Genomic DNA, 22,011 nt, shown 5'->3' on the forward strand with positions numbered 1-22,011 from the left:
GGGCTATGGGAGTGTCGACGAAAGTCAAATCAATTGAAAAATTGCGCCACCTTCTGAGGAAAGAAAGAGATAAGCAATGATTTGAGTCCCTGTAATAAGCAACAGCTACGTTTTGAGACAAGTGCCTTAAAGCTTTGCATGTGTTTTTTTTTTTCATGTTTCTATATGCGTAGTATTGTGTTACCCCTATGAGTTTGAAAATGTATCACTGTTTGATGATGAAGAGTGTTTGGGATCTCTCATGCAACATGCCTGTAAAGAAGTGTTCGATATATACTAAAGGTAGTGTGATTGTAATATGAGTATTTCCTTGCCATATACGCCGTGAGCAATTATATGTACAATATGAATGTTTTAAATGTGTATAGTAAGTATTGCAATCGTCACCTTTAAGATGATCTTGTCGCTTGATTTTGCGTAAGCGAATGCCCTTATCTCATCAAGCAGAGATAAAGGTTTATAGGGCAATCAGTGCTGATAAAAAATAACTGTGCGGAGTTTTGAGCATTACCATGCACATGACCTTTAAGTTTTCCGGCCTAGCAGGAAAATGTATTGTGCCAAAGTGAAGATAAACGTTCAGATGCTATAATTGAGTGCACAGTGCACAAAACCAGGATCGAGAAGAGTGACGACAGCAGTGCTTCAATCCGTGAGCATATTTATGTTCATTTGACTTCCATCTTGTCTGACTGATTTTCTTTGCCAGCTGACGAGAGGTTTGCCTTGTTCTTTATATATTTATTTTAAAGCGTTGCTTCTTTAATATGCCATGTCTGCTGCGAAATGTTTTAGTTATATTTATATTGCACTGCACTGTTCAGGTTGGATATTTAAGAGAAATACATTGTAATAAAAATGAATGATTCTGACTTCATATATTTGGTTTCCGAATGTTGCGTACGTATGGCAGTGTGTAATAAAATATTTTACGCTGGCACTATATTGTCCTCAATAAAACGCATTTCCTTTTTTTTTTTTTTTGGTTGGAGTTGATATAACCCTTCCCGTACCTGCTAGTAGCTAGCGTAAGAGGTGCAAGGAGCTTGACTGCGAAGGCATGAAAATAGGCCCATTCCACTGCTTCGAATCCCTGTTGGAAAGGTGAAGCAGAACAAAATATAGCCTTCACAGCTTTAAATGTTTTTTTTTATGTAGTTACTTTAAACATGTTTGTTTAATTTGCATGAAAAAGTTCAATAGTTTTGCGTCAAGAAGTTTAATTTTTACAAATTTGATTGCGCGATAAGGTTTCGTTCCGTTTACTGCATGATCACGGCCACGCTGGAAAAACTTTTCCGCCCAAAACAAGCCGGGCTTTCCGTAACGACTCGTTGCTGTTGTGGAAAATATCCTACTGCAGTTTTCCACACCTCACGCGCGTCGTACGAGCCTCTACTGTGCTTTACTAAAATAAAGTGGTAATAATAAATGCGATCTGGAGAGTGATTGCAGTTTCTTTCACTTTGTTTTCTTCTTGTTTTTTTTTATGTATGATAAGTAATCTGAGACTAAATGCATTATATTATCTGAAGTAATTGTGATTTAATGTCATCAATTTTCGAAGATTAATTTGTATTGTTTTATAATTAATTTGAAACGCAATTTTACCGTGTATGCATCAGCGGCATGTGCCAATATATGCAATTAGGTACCTCCTAATATTCGCTAGGTCACGCGTGGCGGGAGCTTTTATCGCCGTGGCATGTTCCGCATTATTATGGCTGGCACTGTACGTACAACGCTCCAGTGCAGCGCTGACGCGATCGTAGTTGCGCCAGCCTTTTTGCCGACTTGACTTCCTCGCTGCTCCGCTCGGACAGCGGAGACTGCTGCGGCGAGCAACCGCGCGACGATGGTGAGAAAGCGAGGGACTGGTGCCCGCGCGTGAGCTTCGTCTCCCCGCGCCCCATCCCCACCCCATGTGGTGGTGGCGGTCAGTGGTCTAGCTTCCAAAAAGGGGGCGCAAAAAAAAAATAAAATAACGGCGCAGTGCAGAGTCTCCTTCTATTCTCCCCACCCTCCCGTCCGCGGCACAACGTAAAAAGGGCCCACCGCTGAGCCCGGCAGCCCTGGCCGGTGATCGTGCCCTCCCTTAGGCGAGAGAGGGAAGGGCAGAAGAAAAGAGAAAGGAGGAGCTCACGGTGCTACGCCGCGTGGTGCCAGTTTGCCGAACTAACAACCTGTGTCCCGGAAAGCTGGGCATTTCACTGGAATGGTCAGACGACTTGCAGGCAGATTCCAAATAGCCCACTTTGCCTCACCGACGACACTTCCGTTTGCGAGTTTTCCATGTGGAGTCGTTCGCCAAGTGGGCAGGAGAACCGCAGCGATAGCACGAACGCTCCAGAAGTGCAGATGAAGATTTACATACGTGGCCACTGCATTTGATGCAAGGGACCTGAGGGCCCCGTTCTGATGTGCCCTAGTATCCCGCGCGCTGTACTGGAGCGACCTCTTCTGACAGCTCCTTTGCTTCACGGGAAGCTTGCTGGCACTGTCTAGCAAAAGCCAAGTCAAGAAGGAGATAGCGTTCACTGAAATGGTGACTAATGGTCTTCTTCACCAGCTAGTCCCTGATGATGTAGTCCGCGAAGCTCCCAAAACCGCAGTCGCCGACAAGGCTGCGAAGGGCAGCGATGTATCTCTCCGGCAGTTTGCACTCAGCGGTGAAAACTGTGGCGTGCGGCGATCACATTTACAGAAGATTTGTAGTGCATCGCCAGTACAAAGATAGCATCGTCACCGGAGTGTGCGGCAGCAGCGGTAGGCGCTGAAAGGGACGACGGCGACAATGTGTAGAAAAGTCGCTGGCAGGATAGCCCTCGCCGGTTAGCAGGAAGTGTGGAGGTATCTAGTGGAGGCACAAGACGCCAGCATGTAGTTGTGGAACGCCAGCTCCCATTAGTCCTACGGAAGGGCGGAGGCGGCTGAAGACCCGAAAAGCTCATGATGGACGGTCAGCAGTCCACGCCAAGGTCCTGGTTTAAGCTAATATCCTCGTCGCCAAGCGTCGCCAAAAGATGTAGTATCTTACACAAGACAGGAACGCTGCGTGCGTGCAACACTTCGTCTTTACCGCACAAATCACAACACAAAATAACTTATACTTACCAACAGCAATAATTAACACCACCGCAACAAAATTAAGGGTTTTAAAGCTATGAAAATGAGCAAATTTCACACATATGAAACGCCACTCAGCTAGGATGGCTAGCACGCTTTGCAGCGCGCCATTTTAAAAAGAAGCGCGCATCCACTGACGTCATCATGCACGGGTCACGTGAGTATGACGTACTTTCGTGCGTGGCTGCAGGTGAAACGTGTGTGGGATCGGCTGCTGCCACGGGCGTGACTCCAGCCTCGGCCTAATTGACACAGGCTGAACCGAAATGAAACAGCGCGGAGCTCTCATTCCGAAAATTTCAGTATTGTCCGTGGCCCTTGTAATTCAGAAAACAAAACTGGACGCCAGGCTGGAAAAAGCATGCAGAGCTAAAAAAAAGGCCTACATTTGAAAAAGATAAATAGAAAAGAAAAATATTTTTACATGTGATTCGAACTTTGCTCTTTTCGGCCAGCAACCACTACACCACGACAAGATAAGGTGGCAGTGGTAATATTTCTGCTCACGTAGTCGACATTGCTTTTTCGTAATTTGTGTATTTTTCTAGGGTGTAGAAATTGTGGTCGTAATCGAACGATCGCCCTTTACACACGCTGAATCGTTTTTCTGACTATCACTAAGGGTTACCCGTGTCCCGCATCTTTACAATGTATCGCTTTCTTGCAGACAAACCTCAGAATGTCACAATTTACTAGTGCTAATGTGTTTTGTCATAGTCTTCGAACGCATGCAATTTTTGCTACATATAGATATATGCGGTGCACCAACACTTGTAATACTGCTTGTTTTAGCTTCACCTGCTGCCAGCGAAGCCGCGACGTCAATGAATTTACTTCTGACCGAGTGTTTTGCATACGTAAACAGTCGAGGAAGCGACTCCCGATGTCCGGCTGACCTGTGCATATTTCTATGGTCAGCGATGTGTTTCATTTATTCTCGAGCATATTTTATCCTCGCTAACGAAACGCTACGTTCTTGCTTGCACTTTCGTGTTGAAGGAGGCAGATCTTCAGTCGCAGATATGAAGATGCACCGCAAGATCGTGCAAGCTGCAGCGACTGTTGCACACGCAAAAGCAAAACGCGATGAGTTTAGTGCTTGCTAGTGCACACATCCACGGCTTCATATCGTCTAGGTATTTGCGAAACAACGCTTACTCCACACATATAGAAAAGTTGTAACGTATAATATGTATGGTTTCATGCTTATTTAGCGCGAAGGCATGTTCCGACGTGGCCATGCTGGTTGAGCTTCACGATCCGCCCGAATTGTGTTGAGAAGCGGAAATACCCGGTCCCGTATCAGTTTCATTCATGACGGCATTGTCCGGACAAGACCTGTCCTGTATATGAGCTCAATACAGGACTGGTCCGCCCTGTTTCATATCCATAACGAACTGGGATGTCATGTATGAGATGCATACTAGAAATAGTCTGCCCTGTATTAACTATATACCGGACCAGACCGCCCGGATTGAGATTCATATTTGAATGACCTGTCCGGTATAAACCCGTTCAAGCTTCATACAGGACTGGTCACACCGGTATGAAATTTATACGGGATAATACAGGACCGGTTCAAACCCGTTTGTCGCGATACAAAATTTTTCACTAGGGGTGCCATACACCTTTGCAATAAACAAAGAATTTTCTTAAACAAAGCAACACTGCGGCTTTTGAAACACTGCCTGGCACAGCTTAAAACAATTCAACACCAATTGCTTCTCAGCAATTCAGATCGAAATCTTAGTACAAGAGCAGACATTCTACTTCACTATAATCACGCACAGGCACAAGAGAAAGCAATGACCTTCTACTTCGCTAAATATGGGGAATGTGTTAAAAATTTCTTCTCTAAGCTGTAATTACTGGCATCACACATAGCTTTAAGTATTTGAAGGAAACGATGTAACACAGATACACATATATAATAGTCTCGATATTTCTAGTCCGAGCGGTGTCAGATGAGATGACTCAAACATTGTACAAACATGGCCCTTCATTCCCGCAATGCAAATTATTAAAGAACAATGTGTCACAAATGTGCCTGCAGTATGCTGACTGTATTTAGCAAAGCAGGTAGACATATGCGGCTATGGCTATTATAACTGCTTCATACTGCACATCTAAGCAAAAGAGAAAAGAAAGTAAAAATCTGGTCAGAACCAAACTCTAATAGCAACTTCCAGTACAGCTTTTCGCCAGAGAATGCAAGCTGTGGACCTCTACTTGAACGCAAAACCATCAGTAGCAAATATCTATTTATTCTAATCGTCGTTATTCAAGACACTACAATAGTCAAGAAATGCGGTCCAAAAGCTGTGTTGCCATGTGACCACAAAAATAATGAAATACTGAATGGTTTAAACCACATCAGCTCACTTAGCACGTGCACAAGTACCTTGGTGAAAATAAAACACGTCGCTAAACGACATGTTCAAACATCGTTGCGCTTTTGAAGAAACTTTGACAGAAAACGACACGAGACACTGGATCGCAGATCGCACGATTCTTCGAAATCAAAAGTAAACGCCATAACAAAAGCGGCAAAATCAAAATGCAACTTCACACTCCATGCCCTAGCGAAAAAAACGTATGAGTCAATATAACCTCATACAGATTTCTCATACAAACCCCATACTAAACTCATACAAATCTCTTACAATCTCATATATTTCTCACTTTGAATGATATTTGATTGAGATTATATGAGATTTATACGAGTTTAGTATAAGCAATCTATATGATGCTATTGTGACTTAAAGAGTTTTTTCGCTAGGGTGCAACCGCAAAATATTATCCCTGTAATATGAAAAAGGCTCCAATTGTGAATAAAAACGCAAATCCTGAAGCCGGGAAAGTAACGTAAGTTGCTGATAGCGGCAAATAGTTTAAGCAGTTTGGCATAAACTTATTCAAGAAAACTTTGCGCAGAAATGCGACAGGACACAGTGGGAGACCAACGCACACACACACACAAGCGCTCAAGGAGGCTCTCCAGATCGGTGAGACGGAAGGTTGCGTGAGTAAGGTATCGGTGGCCCTTCCGAAGAAAGAAGTGACTTTCCTTCGAGCTTCATAACCGCCGCTCGTGTTGTTGGGTTCCGGGGATGGCTGATGAATTTCTGTGTGGCTTCGGTTTCCCCTGTCTCTGATGTAATCTTTGTATCACTAGGTTCACCTGCTCTGTACACGTGTCGCTCTGATAGCTGTACTCATGCATCGTGTTTGCTGCTCCTTAAAGCGGTGTATGCTTTTCTACAAATACAGTTGCAAGTTGCGCTTGTGTGTGTGTTGTCGCATTCTGCGCAAAGTTTTCTTGAATACGGCCCAGCAACCTGCACTACGTGGCATAAACTATTATGCGGCACCAACCAGGCCGGCTGATCTGCGACCTTCGAGGCCGAGAGCGCGAGCGCAGTGGTGTGCCGCGCTGACTCGCCGCCTAGAACAAAAGTGTCAAAACGAGGGCGACGAGGAGACGCTCCGAGTAAAAAGGACAACAATGTGGTAAGCGACCGGAAGCTTACAGAAGCAATGGCTAAAAAGAAACACAATCGCACCCTGAAGCTACGCATCTCCTCTCACATAGGAGCAATGGAGACGCACGCGGCACAGCTCAGTCACCAGCAATGGGGTCAAGTATGCAACGCCTTGCTGGAAGCTTAGGACTAAAGGACACGTGGTGATTTCTACGATGCCTCTATGAACCCGATCACGGCAAAAATGTACAACAGCGCAATACAACTCGTCTTATCCACGGCCTAGACATGGACAAAAATATTATCCAATCCCTAAAAAAGACATACCTCACAACCACACCGAAGACACCCTTACCGCACTACCTAGGAGTCCAAAATCCTGAGCTAGACGATGATATTAAAAAGTGTGAAGTAAGAGCAGCTATGCTCCAACTCCGCACTATGTCTGCTCCAGAAGCCAATCAGATCACAAACACTTTGAAACCTTGATGAGAACTCAATACAGACAATAACGGAACTCTTTAAAAAACACTGGCAAGAAGGAAAGCTTCGCCCAGAGTTAACACATGCTCACGTTACCTTTATTCCTAAATCCGGCAAACCGCGCACTCTATCGAACCTTCGATCCATCTCGATTAACTTCCTGTCTCGGTAAACTTTTTGAACACGTTGCATTAAATCGGCTACATACACACATGTAAACCCGCGGCCTTTTTTACGAAACATTCTGGGTTTCCGCAGCCACCTATGCACCGAAGGTGTCATGCTACAGATGTCTGAAGACATCCTCCATTCCAGACACAGCAAACACACAAGAACATTGCTGGCTCTATAACTGCAAAAAGCATTTGACAAGGTCTGCCCCACCGCTATATTGAATGCGTTATCCAATCAGGATGTGGGAAACCGAACACACGCTTTTCAGCATTTCTTCGGGATCGCACAGCACAAATTCGGTTTGGTCCCCTAAAATCCCCCCCATTTCTCTTTGGGAATAGAGGCACCCCACGAGGATCAATCCTTTCCCCTTTTTATTTAACATCACACTCATCCCCATGGCTCAAAAACTGTCGCAGATATGTAGATGATATCACCCTGTGGACCACCACAGGGAATATCGGTACCGTGGAAGAAATTGTTCAGGAGAGGGCGGACATGGTGTCGAGATGCGCAGCCTCAATAGGCCTTACATGTCCCCCATCAAATCCGAGCTCCTGATAGTTTACCCAAGCCCGCGGAAGCACCACCACCCCACTATCAGATGGCAAGCTAGTACCACAGGTTCACAAACTTTGAATACTAGGTATGTTCATGCAAGACAACGGTCTTAACACGAATACACTACCCAGACTCACTACCAAAACACATCAGATCACCTGCCTTATCACACGTATAGCTAAGAAGCACCATGAGATGCGCGAGCATGATCTAAGACGCCAAGTACAGGCATTTATTATAAGCCGCATTCTCTACTCGCTGCATTGTTCACCCACTTCCTAAAAATATGCCCCCCCCCCCCTTCATAACCAGGCCAGATGGGAGGCGAGAGCAAGTTCCCTACCCAGGGCACATGCGAACGAACCCGACACGAACCCAACAAGAGAGGAGGTGAGTAAGAGAAAAGAGAACGGAAGAAAGAGGTTTTGAGAGATCCAGGAAAAGTAAAGGAGATAAAACAGGAGGAAAGAGTCGAGGGTGCGAGGAGCATTAAGGAACGCCAACAAGGACCATGCCACCCCGGTTCACCTTGATCTATTCTGCAACCTTGGTATCACCAGCCGCGCGGAAAGGGCATGGTGACGGAGGGGAAAATGGTTTGTGTCCCTGCGTCGCTAAAGTGCTAACGCTATCTCGAAAGTCCAGCATATATTTTGTATACAAATGTATAGCGCGTTTCCTTTGCCCCATCACATTAACTAGCACGAACAGAAACGCGCAGAACAAAGCCGAGACGTTGCGAACTGAACGCAAGTATCAAACTCCAAAGAACCTCTTGCGCGAACTAAATGCAAGAAAAACGAAGCACATACATTATTTCCTTTAAAGAAAGTTGGGACCGATGTTCTTGCGCGAAACCTGCGTGATTCGCCGCGACATCTAACCACATGTGCGATATCATTTGGCATCCAGCTGAAAACAAGCGCGTTTCACAGCTTTCATTTCAACACCTTCCGGAGCGTTCCAGCACAAAAAGGCACAGAATACAGCAATCCGGTTGGACACCGTTCCCACAAAGCGTAATGTGCATAAGAATATGCTTACCTTTACAGGCGATTGCGTCAGCCGTGCAGTACGCTGTCCGCCTTCGTATCACCGGCACTGAAACACATAGTAGCGAATTCAGCGCGAGTGCGAAGCAGTCGGCGCGTATACCTCTCAGTCAGGCAGAAAAAAAAGCGTTCATGCCATCTTCTTTCGAACCTCTGAAACATATGACACGGTGCAGCAGTCCTGGCGTCTGAGCAAAGCACAAAGAAGCACGTACACTTCATGCCCGTTTGCGTTAAACACCGCCTGTAGACGGCACTTCACAAGCGTGCACACTTCTGTAACACATATGCACGCAAAATGCAAATGCATTCAAGACGGTAAGCAACCGAAGAAGAACATTTAGCATTCGCTGAAACGTGGTCGAAACGCACCCCACCGTGCAAACGGCCATATTGTGAATTTTGAAAGGGGAGGTAGCATGGGTAGCTGCCGGCGGCCTCCTGGCGGTGAAATTTTGTTTCTGTTTCAGTTTCATTTTTTAGAAAGCGCTTCTGTGTAATTTTAATTTTAGCGTTATTTTTGGCGGTTAATTTAGGACATACGGATATATTGCAAAATGGCACTTATTTATAAAAGGCTAAGAAGTTAATCAGTCCTAAGCAGCTTATTAAGCCATATCCCCGACCGTAATACCCTAAGGCATATTCTCCAACCACAGCACTCCTTTGGTATGAAAGAAGTGACTTGCAATGGCACGAACACCAAAGACTCAGAGTGTAAGCGCGTTTTCAAATTCCCACACGGTGTTTTAATTTCACAGTGTAAATATGAATCCATCCAAACCGGACTAAATCGATTGTCCTCTAACGTACTCCCAAAACGAGGTACGATTTTAAACGCTGGTTTATAGTAACATTTTTGCCCCAAGAAAAGAGAGCACTTGCAGGTGGCCGCGAGAGTTCATTTGGGGTTGATTTTCACTCTCCTAGAACGGAGCAGTTATGGCATGCAGTGGGAGGTGATATGGGGTAGAATTTCATTCCCAAATATGCGGAGCATTTACGGTTGGTATAGGCTTCCAAAGCATCGCTGGGGAGCGCTACGATGGATGGATGGATGGAATATAGGAGCGTCCCCTTTGAAACGGGGTGGTAGCAGTAACTATCATGCTCATTTTTCCACCTATATCTTAAATATTGATTTAAATTGTTTAACTAAACCATCATTCTATATATTAAATTTTTTTTCTACATAACTAACATTATGTCACTTCTCTGGAAGATTGGTGGCTTAAGCCATCAATCTTCCAGTCGTTTTTTGCTAGTTTCCACCGCCGGTTTATTCACCCGGCCACTGGTATCTCCAAACCCCAGAGCTTCAGGAACAGTGATTGCGCCTGCATCAACTTCTGGATGAATACCATTACATTCGAGTATAATATGGTCAATTGTTTCACTGGAGTTACCACATACAGCACATGCGTCATCTCCATTGATAATTTTTTTTTGTAGCTGCGTGTTCTAAGGCACCCTGATCGAGCTTCAAAAAATAGGGCACTGCCTCTTGAGTTATCAAAGAAATCTTCCTTCCTGATCTGCATTTTCCCCTTTCGGTATAATTTCACACTCTGTTTCATTTCCATTGCATTTATCCAATTTTTACCTTCTGTGTTTTTCACCTGTTGCTTAATGCTCTTTATTTCTCCGTCCTTGTGACTAGCATACTTACTAGTTAGTTTCCTAGGTCTTTTCCTTCATTGTGAGTCAACCCTTTTTAAGTACAGGTATTTAAATACATTACCTGCCCATCTGTTACTGTCCAATTTCATCAGGCGTTCCTCATATAATATTTTACTCTGAGCCTCCCGTACTTCGAAAGATGCCCAGCCCATATCGCCCTGTACCGCCTCGTTAGTAGTTTTGCCGTGGGCACCTAGTGCTAATCGTCCAACGGAGCTCTGATCTATTTCTAATGTCGACTGTCCCTCTGATTTTAGGCACAAAACCGCATTCCCGAAAGTAAGTCCAAGCACCATAATTCCTTTCCAAGTACCCCTCAAACCCTCATACCTATTGTATCCCTACAATGCCTTATGCTTCATTATCCCGGCATTCCTTCGCCCTTTGGCCTTAAGTGATTGCTCATGCTTTCCAATGTATGCCAATCCTTCGTTTACCCACCCTTACAAAAATGGATATTGAATTTCTGTTACCCACGTAACGTGTTTTTGATGAGTCATCAACTACTCAACGGAGATTCAAGATTAGATGTGTTTTAACATCATATCCGCAGCAGACTTTCCTTTGAGATCACACATGAAGTTTTGTGCTTGGAAAACGCAGCAGTATTTTTGGGTAGGATCTAATGTGGGAATACATTGACTTTCTCAAATGAGGAAATGTATACATCACTAAGTGAATATATATTATTTCTTTGTTAACTGCACACTTTCAGAGCCCTATGTTTTCATTTCTGATTAGCATATGTAGGATGTTGCATAAGAAACAATTTTTATGTGTTTTAACATGAGATCCGCAACAGACTTTCATTTGAGATTACGCAAGAAGTTTTGTACTTGGAAAACACAACAGTATTTTTGTATAGGAGCTAATGTGGAAATACATTGACTTTCTCAAATGAGGGAAATTATACATCACTAAGCGAATGTATATTCTTTACTATGTTTTCATTTCTTTTAAGCATGCACTGTAAAAACAAAAAAAGCTTTTTCGACATATGTTTCATTCAAAACACACTTATACCCTGCGTCTTGGGTGTTTGTGCCATTGCAAATCACTTCTTGCCAAGCGAATGGGTGCTGTGGTTGGACAATATGCTTGAGGGTGTTACGGGCAAGGATATTGTTGTTTGACTGAAGATAAAGCGCACGGGAAGACACACACAAGAGAAGAAGACACAGGACACGCGCTAACTCACATCTGGTTTATTGCAGCAATAACAGCAAATATATGCTGAAAAGGGGTCATGCGCAGTACATAACAATCACATAAAGGCAGAGGAAAAAAATATAAGGAATATTACAAAACATTATCAAGGAATATCACAGAACCCGATCAAGAAAACTGATCTCTGCCTTCCAGAGCCGCACCGACGTATCGCTGGCACACCTATCTCCCCTTTTCCCGATATGGAATGCCTCCAAAAGCTCACGCGCTGTCTTATCACGGCCTCTGCCCAGAATCTTAATGTCAGCCAGTCGCGGCTCGCACGCAGTGCAGTTCGCGCAATGCACCGCCAAATTTGTCCCTCCACTCCATAAAGCCCGCAAATGATCCCCTGCTCGATCATTAATACAGCGCCCGGTCTGGCCAATGTAGGCCTTCCCACAGGTCAGCGGGATCTCATAAACGACCCCCATGCAGCAGTCGACAAACCGCTTAGCATGTTTTTTCTCACAACCGCTCGGTTTTCCAGCACGCGAAATGCGTGAGCAAAGCTCCGCCATCTTCTTCGGAGCGGAGAACACCACCGGCACGCCATGTCTGTTCGCCACTTTCTTCACGTGGTGCGCAACCTTATGCATATACGGTACCACAACAGGTTTAGCCGTATTTCTCACCGGAGCAGTTTTCTTTCCAAACATGGCTCGCTTGGTTTTCCGGAGCAGGGCTTCCGTCACTGACATAATGACCGCGCAGGGGTACCCAGCAGACAGCAACCGCTGTATTTGCCTATTAAAACTCGACTGCACAGCATGCGGGCACGACTTCGTGAGGGCAGACCCTAAGCATTGGCTAGCGATAGCTCTTTTAACAGTTTTAGAATGTGCCGAAGAGTAGGGCAAAAGTTGTTTCTGTGCCCGCGGAGCGTACAACCAACAAACATGATCATTCCCTAAAGTAACGTTAATATCTAAAAACTGCAATGAACCATGTGAAGGAAGTTCATGAGTGAAAACCAGACCTCTCCCATTCTGCCGAAAGTTGTCCAAAATCCCACCCACCGCGTCAGTGTACGTCGAGTTTGGTAGCTTGTTAAGAACAATCAGAAAATCATCCACGTACCGAAATACCTTTAAAACACCTTTCCCATTAAAGCTCTGCTCAAGGGCGCGGTCAACAAAAGCTAAAAACACATTACAAAGAACCGGGGCAACACAAGAACCAATACATATCCCTTGTTTTGGCGATAAAATCTGTTCTCAAAAGAGATAAACGTAACACCAATATAAAACTCAAGCACACGTATAAAATCATCCACTGTTAGACCACTAGAGTTCTGAAATTGCACAACCCCACTTTCTTCAATAGCATCTCTCACAGCAACGAACAGGGCAGCTTGAGGCACCGAATAATATAAATCTTCCACGTCTACAGAGAATACATAGCCAATCGACTTATTCCTCGAGAAAGCTCACCACTTCATTCGAATTCTTCGTTAAAAAGGGGTCTTGAAACTGCAGTGATTTTAAATGATTCTGAAGGTACTTGCTTAATACATGCTGCCAAGTACCATTTTCACTAACAACAGACCTAAAAGGTACATTCAGCTTATGTGTTTTAGCCGTAGAAAACACTGAGAGGGCATTACACCTAGTACTAACAATATCATTTGCTAACCTGTCGAGAACCAAGTCTTTGCACAAGGCAGCCGCTTTACCCTTCACTCTAGTGGCGCTGGACTTTACTTCCTCGAAATTCTTGGCGATCGCATCTTGCGCTCTCCTGTGGTATTCCTCTTCAGTCAACACCACGAAGCCTCCTTCCTTGTCCGACTGAAGCAGTCGTAACTCATTGTGCTGGAAGAAGGATACAACTTTCCCCCACCCATCCTTGGAACGGCCCGCGGAGGTCCTGGCAGTTTTCATCAGCGCGTCCACACCATCAAGAAGGCATCTTTCTTGGTCTTCTCCTGCAGCCTTCCTAGCTATTTGCCGATTGAGCACGAGCAATTCATGGGCCGGTACACTTGGTTCCTGACAGTATTTGGGACCCTTGCTTAAAATATTGGAAATGTCCCCCGGCAACACCGCATCACCAACCACTGCCACATCAGTAGCCCGACGAACACAGCTCTGCCTGCCCTCAGTCGAATGCAAGGCTTGGTTCAAGGTCTGGGCCCAGAGGAATTCCGTTCCGAAGAAGATGGCGGAGCTTGGCTCACGCATTTCGCGTGCTGGAAAACCGAGCGGTTGTGAGAAAAAACATGCTAAGTGGTTTGTCGACTGCTGCATGGGGGTCGTTTATGAGATCCCGCTGACCTGTGGGAAGGCCTACATTGGCCAGACCGGGCGCTGTATTAATGATCGAGCAGGGGATCATTTGCGGGCTTTAAGGAGTGGAGGAACAAATTTGGCGGCGCATTGCGCGAACTGCACTGCGTGCGAGCCGCGACTGGCTGACATTAAGATTCTGGGCAGAGGCCGTGATAAGACAGCGCGTGAGCTTTTGGAGGCATTCCATATCGGGAAAAGGGGAGATAGGTGTGTCAGCGATACGTCGGTGCGGCTCTGGAAGGCAGAGATCAGTTTTCTTGATCGGGTTCTGTGATATTCCTTGATAATGTTTTGTAATATTCCTTATATTTTTTTTTTCCTCTGTCTTTATGTGATTGTTATGTACTGCGCATGACCCCTTTTCAGCATATATTTGCTGTTACTGCTGCAATAAACCAGATGTGAGTTAGCGCGTGTCCTGTGTCTTCTTCTCTTGTGTGTGTCTTCCCGTGCGCTTTATCTTCAGTCAAATTACAATGCACCATCTAGTCCAACTTCAAGTTTTGTTAGATATTGTTGTGTACGCGAACCGACGCACTGCCACACCGCCTCCAAGCAAACGGACGCAAGGCCACTCCATTTCCAATGCCTCCTTGGACTTGCGAGCAGGCCGTTTTGGAGAGACCAGCAGGGGTACCCCGGCCTGCGCCGACGACGACGCGCGGACGTAACCCGAGCCGTGCGTTGACTCGGAACTGGACCGTCCTGGGAGCATGTGCGCGACCAGGGCACGAGAAGCAATGCCTTCTTTATAATGCATGATATTTTGCGTGTTTCTTAAGCTTTCGACTTCCTTCTTGCTCTGCGTATAGATTAGCCGAGCCCTCAGTCATCGCATCGCTTCCTGAAATGTTTAGATACAAATAAGATTCAGTTACCAGTAAAATAGTGTTGGCGCTGCTGCGCTTGCCGGTATTGAAGCTTGGTCGCACTTTTTTTCCTTAAAGGTTCGTGCTACAGCTCCGTGTTCAGCGAAAATTACGCCCAAGGTAGCAACCACCGAATAGCCAGCGCTGATAAATTTGCCAGCGATGCCAAACTCGACATGTTAAAATGACTGCAGTAGACAAAATAGTGCGCTATAGGTATCTAGAACATTAGATGCAAGTTCTAATGGTCAAGAAGTTGTAATTGTTAGAGCAGCCGCAATGGCCTGTACACTTCGAAACATGCTTCGCAACATTAAGTCCCAATCTTATGAATGCAGTCCAGACATAAGAAGCAAATACATTACCAATGTTGCCAGTTCCCCGAGTGGCCGAGTGGTTAGCGTAGAAAGCTACGCAGTAAGAGGTAACGAGTTCGAATCGCGCCAGAGGTGCAGTTTTTTTTGCTTAGATTTATTTTTTTAATTTTTTAGCTTTTTTTAATGTAGTTGAGGTGCTTCGCTACGTTTTAGCTTTTACTTTTTATCCAAAAGTGAAAGGTTGTGTACGCGAACCGACGCACTGCCACACCGCCTCCAAGCAAACGGACGCAAGGCCGCTCCATTTCCAATGCCTCCTTGGACTTGCGAGCAGGCCGTTTTGGAGAGACCATGAACAACAGACAAGACCAGACTCATGAACAACACACAAGAAATGCACACATTAGGTACCAACCAGAAACACGGTGGCCAACTTTCTTGTGAAACTCATCAAAAATGCATCAAGAAAATGTATAAAAATGTTAATGTGCATGATGAGGAATGTAATTAACATTTAATCAGAAACTCATTAAGCTTTTTTTGTAAGGGCATACCCCCAGATATTTATATTCTGCTACCCTAGGTATTTCAAGGCCTTGTATTTTAAGTCCCTGATCAGTTGAGCCGTTGAAAATCATCAGAACCGGCTTAACTGCGCTAAAACTGAAGCCTAGAGCGTCCCCTTCGTCTCCGCAATAATTAACTAGAGTTTGCAATTCTTCCAGACTCTCAGCTAGCAGCACAATATCGTCTGCATACATCAAACCGGGGAGGCGCTGCTCTACCGCCTTTCCACCTAATCTATATGACAGGTTAAAACCTAGGTTACTGTCTTGTATCCTCCGTTCCAGGTTTATCATATAAAACATGAACAGCAGCGGTGATAGAGGACAGCCTTGTCTTAATCCTTTGCATATTTTGACATCTTCCATACTTCTTATCCCTTCCCACGTAATTTCTACTTTGTTACCCCGGTATATTTACTGTAGGAACTCCATTATCTCATAACCGATACCTTCTTCTTTTAATATGTTCCACAGGAGTTCCCTGCTTACGTTGTCGTACGCCCCGTTTATGTCCATGAAGGCCAAATACAAAGGTCTATTTTCCACTTTAGATATTTCGATGCATTGGGTAAGCACGAACAGGCTATCATCTAAGCGCCTACCATTTCTAAAGCCGTTCTGAAGTTCTCCGAGTATCTTGTTACTTTCTACCCATGCTTGCACCTTTAATTTCACCGCCTGCATAGCCAACCTTGTGGTTTCTACGTGGACATAGGCCACAACCCACCGCGGGTTCGAGCATCGCGCGAGCCGAAGTCCCGATCAGCCGTCACCACGCGCACACTGAAACACCGAAGCGCGCACTCAACCTACACCGGGAGGAGAGCACTTCGCTGCAAGGATTCGCTGCAAGGACACAAACCTCCAAGTTCACAAAGGAGACGTTTATTGAAACGCCATCCTCCAGCGGCACACACACACACACACGCACGCACATACATACACATATATACAAGCGCACATACACACACGCACACACATACACATATATACAAAACGCACATACACACACATACTCAGTCACCGTGTCAAGGGAGCGCGCGAGGAGCAAGGCTCCCCTGCGCGCGCTAAGTGACACGGAGTGCGCGCCGCAAGCACGCAAAGGCGTGCTGTGATCTCTCTCTCGCAGTGACCAAAGGGTTCCTTTGAGAGAGAGTGGGCAACCACCGCAAGGTACGCCTGTCGCGGATCGTTGGATCACGATCGACAGGCTCGAGTTGCGCTCTCAGGTACGACCCGGAGCAGACGAACTCGAGTACACACTGGTCTGCGCGGACAAAGGCCGGCAGACAAGAGCAGTTGCGTACGCACCTTGCGATGTCTCGGAGGGATCTCTCTTTGAGCTCCGCTTGGACAGTCGCGCAAGCGCGGCCGTCGAAGCGGTGCCGTGTTCCCGCCAAAAGGCGCCAATGAGAACAGCCACTGGGACGCCAGGGCGGAGCTGTGGCCCGAACGACAGTGACAAGTCGTCCGAGCCCCTCTCCGCCGCTTCAGGCGGGAGAAAGGGAACGGTGAGAACTGGGAAGCGGGCGGCGGCCGCGCAAAGGGCAGCCGCAGCAAGCCCGAATCCCACATCCTCCTCTCCTTAATTGCCCTCCTACCCTTCAGTGAAAGCACGCGGCAGGTCCCCAGCATGGAGAAAAGAATGCTATCCTCACGCAACAAGTCAACTACACTTCAGTTCCAGCAAGAAAAGATCTCAAAAAGACAGACACTCAAGAAAGACAAACATTAGCAAGGCGCACAAAAAAATGAACAAGATGACATGAAGAATAATGTAACAAGTTCCGGAGGCTAAGTAACAACGACTATGTACAGAACACAATCATGTACAGAACACAACTATGTACCGAACAACTATGTACAAACACAACTATGTTGGAAGTTCCAAAGTTCGTCGGTGCAGCTCAGGGAGCCTGAGGTGACTCACCGCTCGTTGACTTCTGGGTGGCCAACGTTCATCCTTGGCTGCAAACGATCTCGATCAGTGGTGGTACAGGTTAGGTGCAGGGACAGCGAACACGCCGAAGGGGCCCCGGGTGTGGAAAGTCCGTGACCCCGTGGCGATCTAAGGCGCACATGGGAAGACCGCGCTGGGCTTCCTTTCCACCGCGCTCCGCACACGCCGGCAAACACACATGGCGCGACGTCGTCGCCTCCACGCCCAGGCACGCACACGCACAGCCACTCACACACCAAACAAAGGGTGATGCCGACCTTCAGCGGCGAACCTGTCCCGAGCACCTTCGCAACCGCGGCGGCCTTGGGTGAAAGGGGCATCGTCCATGTTCCCCGTCCCCAAACGGCCCCAACTTCATCTCCACACACACCGGAAAAGCCGCGCGTCGGGGCTGCCTAATGAGCAACCCTCGCAATTTCAAAAAAAAAAAAGAAGAGAGATGACGCGCTGTACAAAAGAAGGCACTCACTGTACAATATTTACAAGATAGGAAGCAAGAACGGAAACAGAAGAAAACGAAAAATGGAAAAAGAGACACAAAAACAAAATAAAACACAAAGGCTGGAACTGAGCGAGCCAGAAAAGGGGGAGACCAACCTTGATTCCGGGTAGGGTTCGACGAGCAAGCTCGCTCGGTGAAGCGGTATGCCTTCGGTTGCGGAAAAGGCCCGCCGTCCGGCATCAATCACACAGGTGAACGTCGCCTCACCTTGTACCGGTGCGGGGCACGGCTGCGTTCCACCGCATCGGGTGTGCCTTGGCTCTTGCCTGTGGTGACAATGGACACCAGCGCAAGCTCGTCACACCGTTACGCATAGGCCTTCAGGTCTGCAATGTAGGCACGGCTGGCATTCCCCATAGGGGGATTCTCCAGCAATGAGCCCCTGCTTGTTCCTGAGGAAATGCCCCATGAAATCGCAGGTGGCCATTCTGCCACGGACGCACACTGTCAGTTTGTTTCGTTATGTCCGGTGGCTTGCCACCCCTTGACTTCTCCATTTGACAGACATGGCAGGAACGGCAAAAGCGGAAAATGTCGCACTTCATGCCGGCTGCAGTCACCGATTGACTCAGTTTCTGGAAACCTTGGAGCCACTCAGATGACCAGCCAATGGTTTGTCGTGAGAGAAACGCAACAGAGCGCCGCTCAGACACTGGGGAATAGCCATTTCATATGGTTCATGGACTCATCATCCGTGGCTATGTATTTCAGCGCGAGCCGGTCGTGGCCCAACAAATATGAATCCCCGGGGCACGCCGCGACACACGCTAGCTCGTGCCCCCCCTGCGCCCGCTCAATACAAGTAGCGTAACGGCGCTGCGCCCGCTGCAATACAAGCAGCGTAACGGCGCTTCGTCTCCCAGAGACCGTCGCTGACAACGCGTCAAAACGGGTCATTTTGCTGGACCGTCGTAGCTCTTCATGGCTGAAAACGATCCCAGTCATCCCAAAGGAGAGCCTGGTTTCGTCCCCCCGCAGATTCGCAGCAAAACTTCCGCTGGCATCAGCGTCTCAGATGAGCTCACAAAGAGCTTTCACCCTCGCCTGCTTTGCGAAGCGCTGCTTACCCGGATAGCGGAATGGGGAACCCGTCTGCGGGCGTCCCCTCCGTGCCGATCTGCGGCTCGTCCGCTGTTTCGAACCCTTCGCCTGCCGGCGTAAAGACGCCGCCGCGGGCGAGTGGGGCACGGGATAGCGCGTCAGCTACCACGTTCATTCTCCCCTGTAGATATTGCACCGAAAAGTCGAAATGCTGTACCAGGAGAGAATGGCGCTCCAGCCGGCTCGCAAGTTCACGGAGCCGCATCAGCCAACTGAGCGCCTTGTCAGCGCGGTTTCCAGAGGAAGCCCGGCCGACGCCTCGCCGTTCCCCAAACAGAAATGGCTGCTAGCGGGGTACGGGTGCTGTTGTGCGGAGATGCCGGCAGCGGCGGCGTCGCACACATTGCTTCTGCAACGGCGTAAAGCTGAAATAGCGGAGGCATATGGTCAACGGTCGCACCGCAGGGTGGTCCGAAGAACCATGTAGCGTGTTTCAGTGCCTTTGCCGAGTGCCGCGCAAGGGGCGGCAGGCATGGCGCATGAGCTTGATCGTCAAGGCGACCGGCTCGGCCGATGTGCTGTCCGACTCATGGAGCCAGGGACAATTCACGTTGGGCGCCAGTTGTGGTTTCTACGTGGACGTAGGCCACAAACCACCGCGGGTTCGAGCGTCGCGCGAGCCGGAGCCCCGATCAGCCGTCACCACGCGCACACTGAAACACCGCAGCGCGCACTCAACCTCCACCGGGAGGAGAGCACTTCGCTGCAAGGACACAAACCTCCAAGTTCACAAAGGAGACGTTTATTGAAACGCCATCCTCCAGCGGCACGCGCACACACACACACACACACACACACACACACACACGCACGCACGCACATACACATATATACAAACGCACATACACACACATACTCAGTCACCGTGTCAAGGGAGCGCGCGAGGAGCAAGGCTCCCCTGCGCGCGCGAAGTGACACGGAGTGCGCGCCGCAAGCACGCAAAGGCGTGCTGTGATCTCTCTCGCAGTGACCAAAGGGTTCCTTTGAGAGAGAGTGGGCAACCACCGCAAGGTACGCCTGTCGCGGATCGTTGGACCACGATCGACAGGCTCGAGTTGCGCTCTCAGGTACGACCCGGAGCAGACGAACTCGAGTACACACTGGTCTGCGCGGACAAAGGCCGGCAGACAAGAACAGTTGCGTACGCACCTTGCGATGTCTCGGAGGGGTCTCTCTTTGAGCTCCGCTCGGACAGTCGCGCAATCGCGGCCGTCGAAGCGGTGCCGTGTTCCCGCCAAAAGGCGCCAATGAGAACAGCCACTGGGACGCCAGGGCGGAGCTGTGGCCCGAACGACACTGACAAGTCGTCCGAGCCCCTCTCCGCCGCTTCAGGCGGGAGAAAGGGAACGGGGAGAACTGGGAAGCGGGCGGCGGCCGCGCAAAGGGCAGCCGCAGCAAGCCCGAATCCCACAACCTGTACATAACAGATGTTATGGTAATCGGCCTGTAGGATATTATGTGCATCCTTTCTCCTTTCCCTTCATAAATCAAATTCATTTTACTCTGCCGTCAGCTGTCCGGAATTTGCTTATTCGTTATGACTGTTTCCAGAGGTTTTAACAACGTTTCCTTACTTTTTGGACCAAGTTGATTAACCATCATCATCATCATCAGCCTGATTATACCCACTGCAGGGCGAAGGCCTCTCCCATATTTCTCCACTTAACCCGGTTCTGTGCTAGCTGCATCCACTTGACCCCTGCGAACTTCTTAATCTCATCCGCCCACCTAACTTTCTGCCGCCCCCTGCTACACTTTCCTTCCCTTGGAATCCAGTTTGTTACCCTCAGCGACTATCGATTATCCTCTCTTCGCACTACATGTCCTGCCCATGTCCATTTCTTCTTCTTAATTTCAACTAGAATGTCGGTAACTTGAGTTATTTCTCTGACCCACTCTGCACGCTTTCTATCTCTTAATGTTACCCCTACCATTTTTCGTTCGATAGCCCTCTGGGTTGTCCTCAACTTAAGTAGAACTCTCTTGGTTAGCCTCCACGTTTCAGCCCCATAGGTGAGTACATGCAAGATGCAACTGTTGTATACTTTCCTCTTGAGCGATACCGGTAAGCTGCTAGTCATAATCTGCGAGTGCTGGCCAAATGCGCTCCATCCCAATCGTATTCTTCTTGTTATTTCCTTTTCATGGCCCGGATCTGCGGTTACTACCTGTCCTAAGTAGACATATTCGCCTACTACTTCCAGTATTTCGCTACCTAACGTAAACTGCTGTTCCTTCCCGAGGCTGTTGAACATTACCTTAGTCTTCTGCATATTGATTTTCAAGCCTACCTTTCTACTTTTCCTGTCTAGATCATTAATCATTATTTGCAGTTCATCCCCCGAGTTGCTTAGCAAGGCAATGTCATCAGCAAATCGCAGATTACTGAGGAATTCTCCATCTTCCCTTATCCCTAACTGCTCCCATTCCAAGTCTCTGAATACTTCCTGTAAACAAGCTGTGAATAGTACTGGGGAGATTGTGTCTCCTTGCCTAACACCTTTCTTTGTGGGAATTTTGTTACTTTCTTAATGCAGAACTATGGTTGCTGTGCAGCCACTATATATATCTTCCAGCACTTTCACGTACGGCTCGTCTACCCCCGGATTTCGCAATGCCTGCATCACCGCCGAGGTTTCAA

At 47.5% G+C, this 22,011-nt stretch overlaps 1 pseudogene; it reads right to left on the reverse strand.

The window, feature by feature from the left end:
• Positions 1–9,136: 9,136 nt before the first annotated feature.
• LOC146172050 (uncharacterized) lies at positions 9,137–13,947 on the reverse strand (annotated as a pseudogene).
• Between the last annotated feature and the right edge of the window lie 8,064 nt (positions 13,948–22,011).

The sequence above is a fragment of the Amblyomma maculatum genome, unplaced genomic scaffold (assembly GCF_055883805.1).
Source record: "Amblyomma maculatum isolate TAMU_Amacu unplaced genomic scaffold, ASM5588380v1 scaffold_15, whole genome shotgun sequence".
NCBI classification, from domain to species: domain Eukaryota; kingdom Metazoa; phylum Arthropoda; class Arachnida; order Ixodida; family Ixodidae; genus Amblyomma; species Amblyomma maculatum.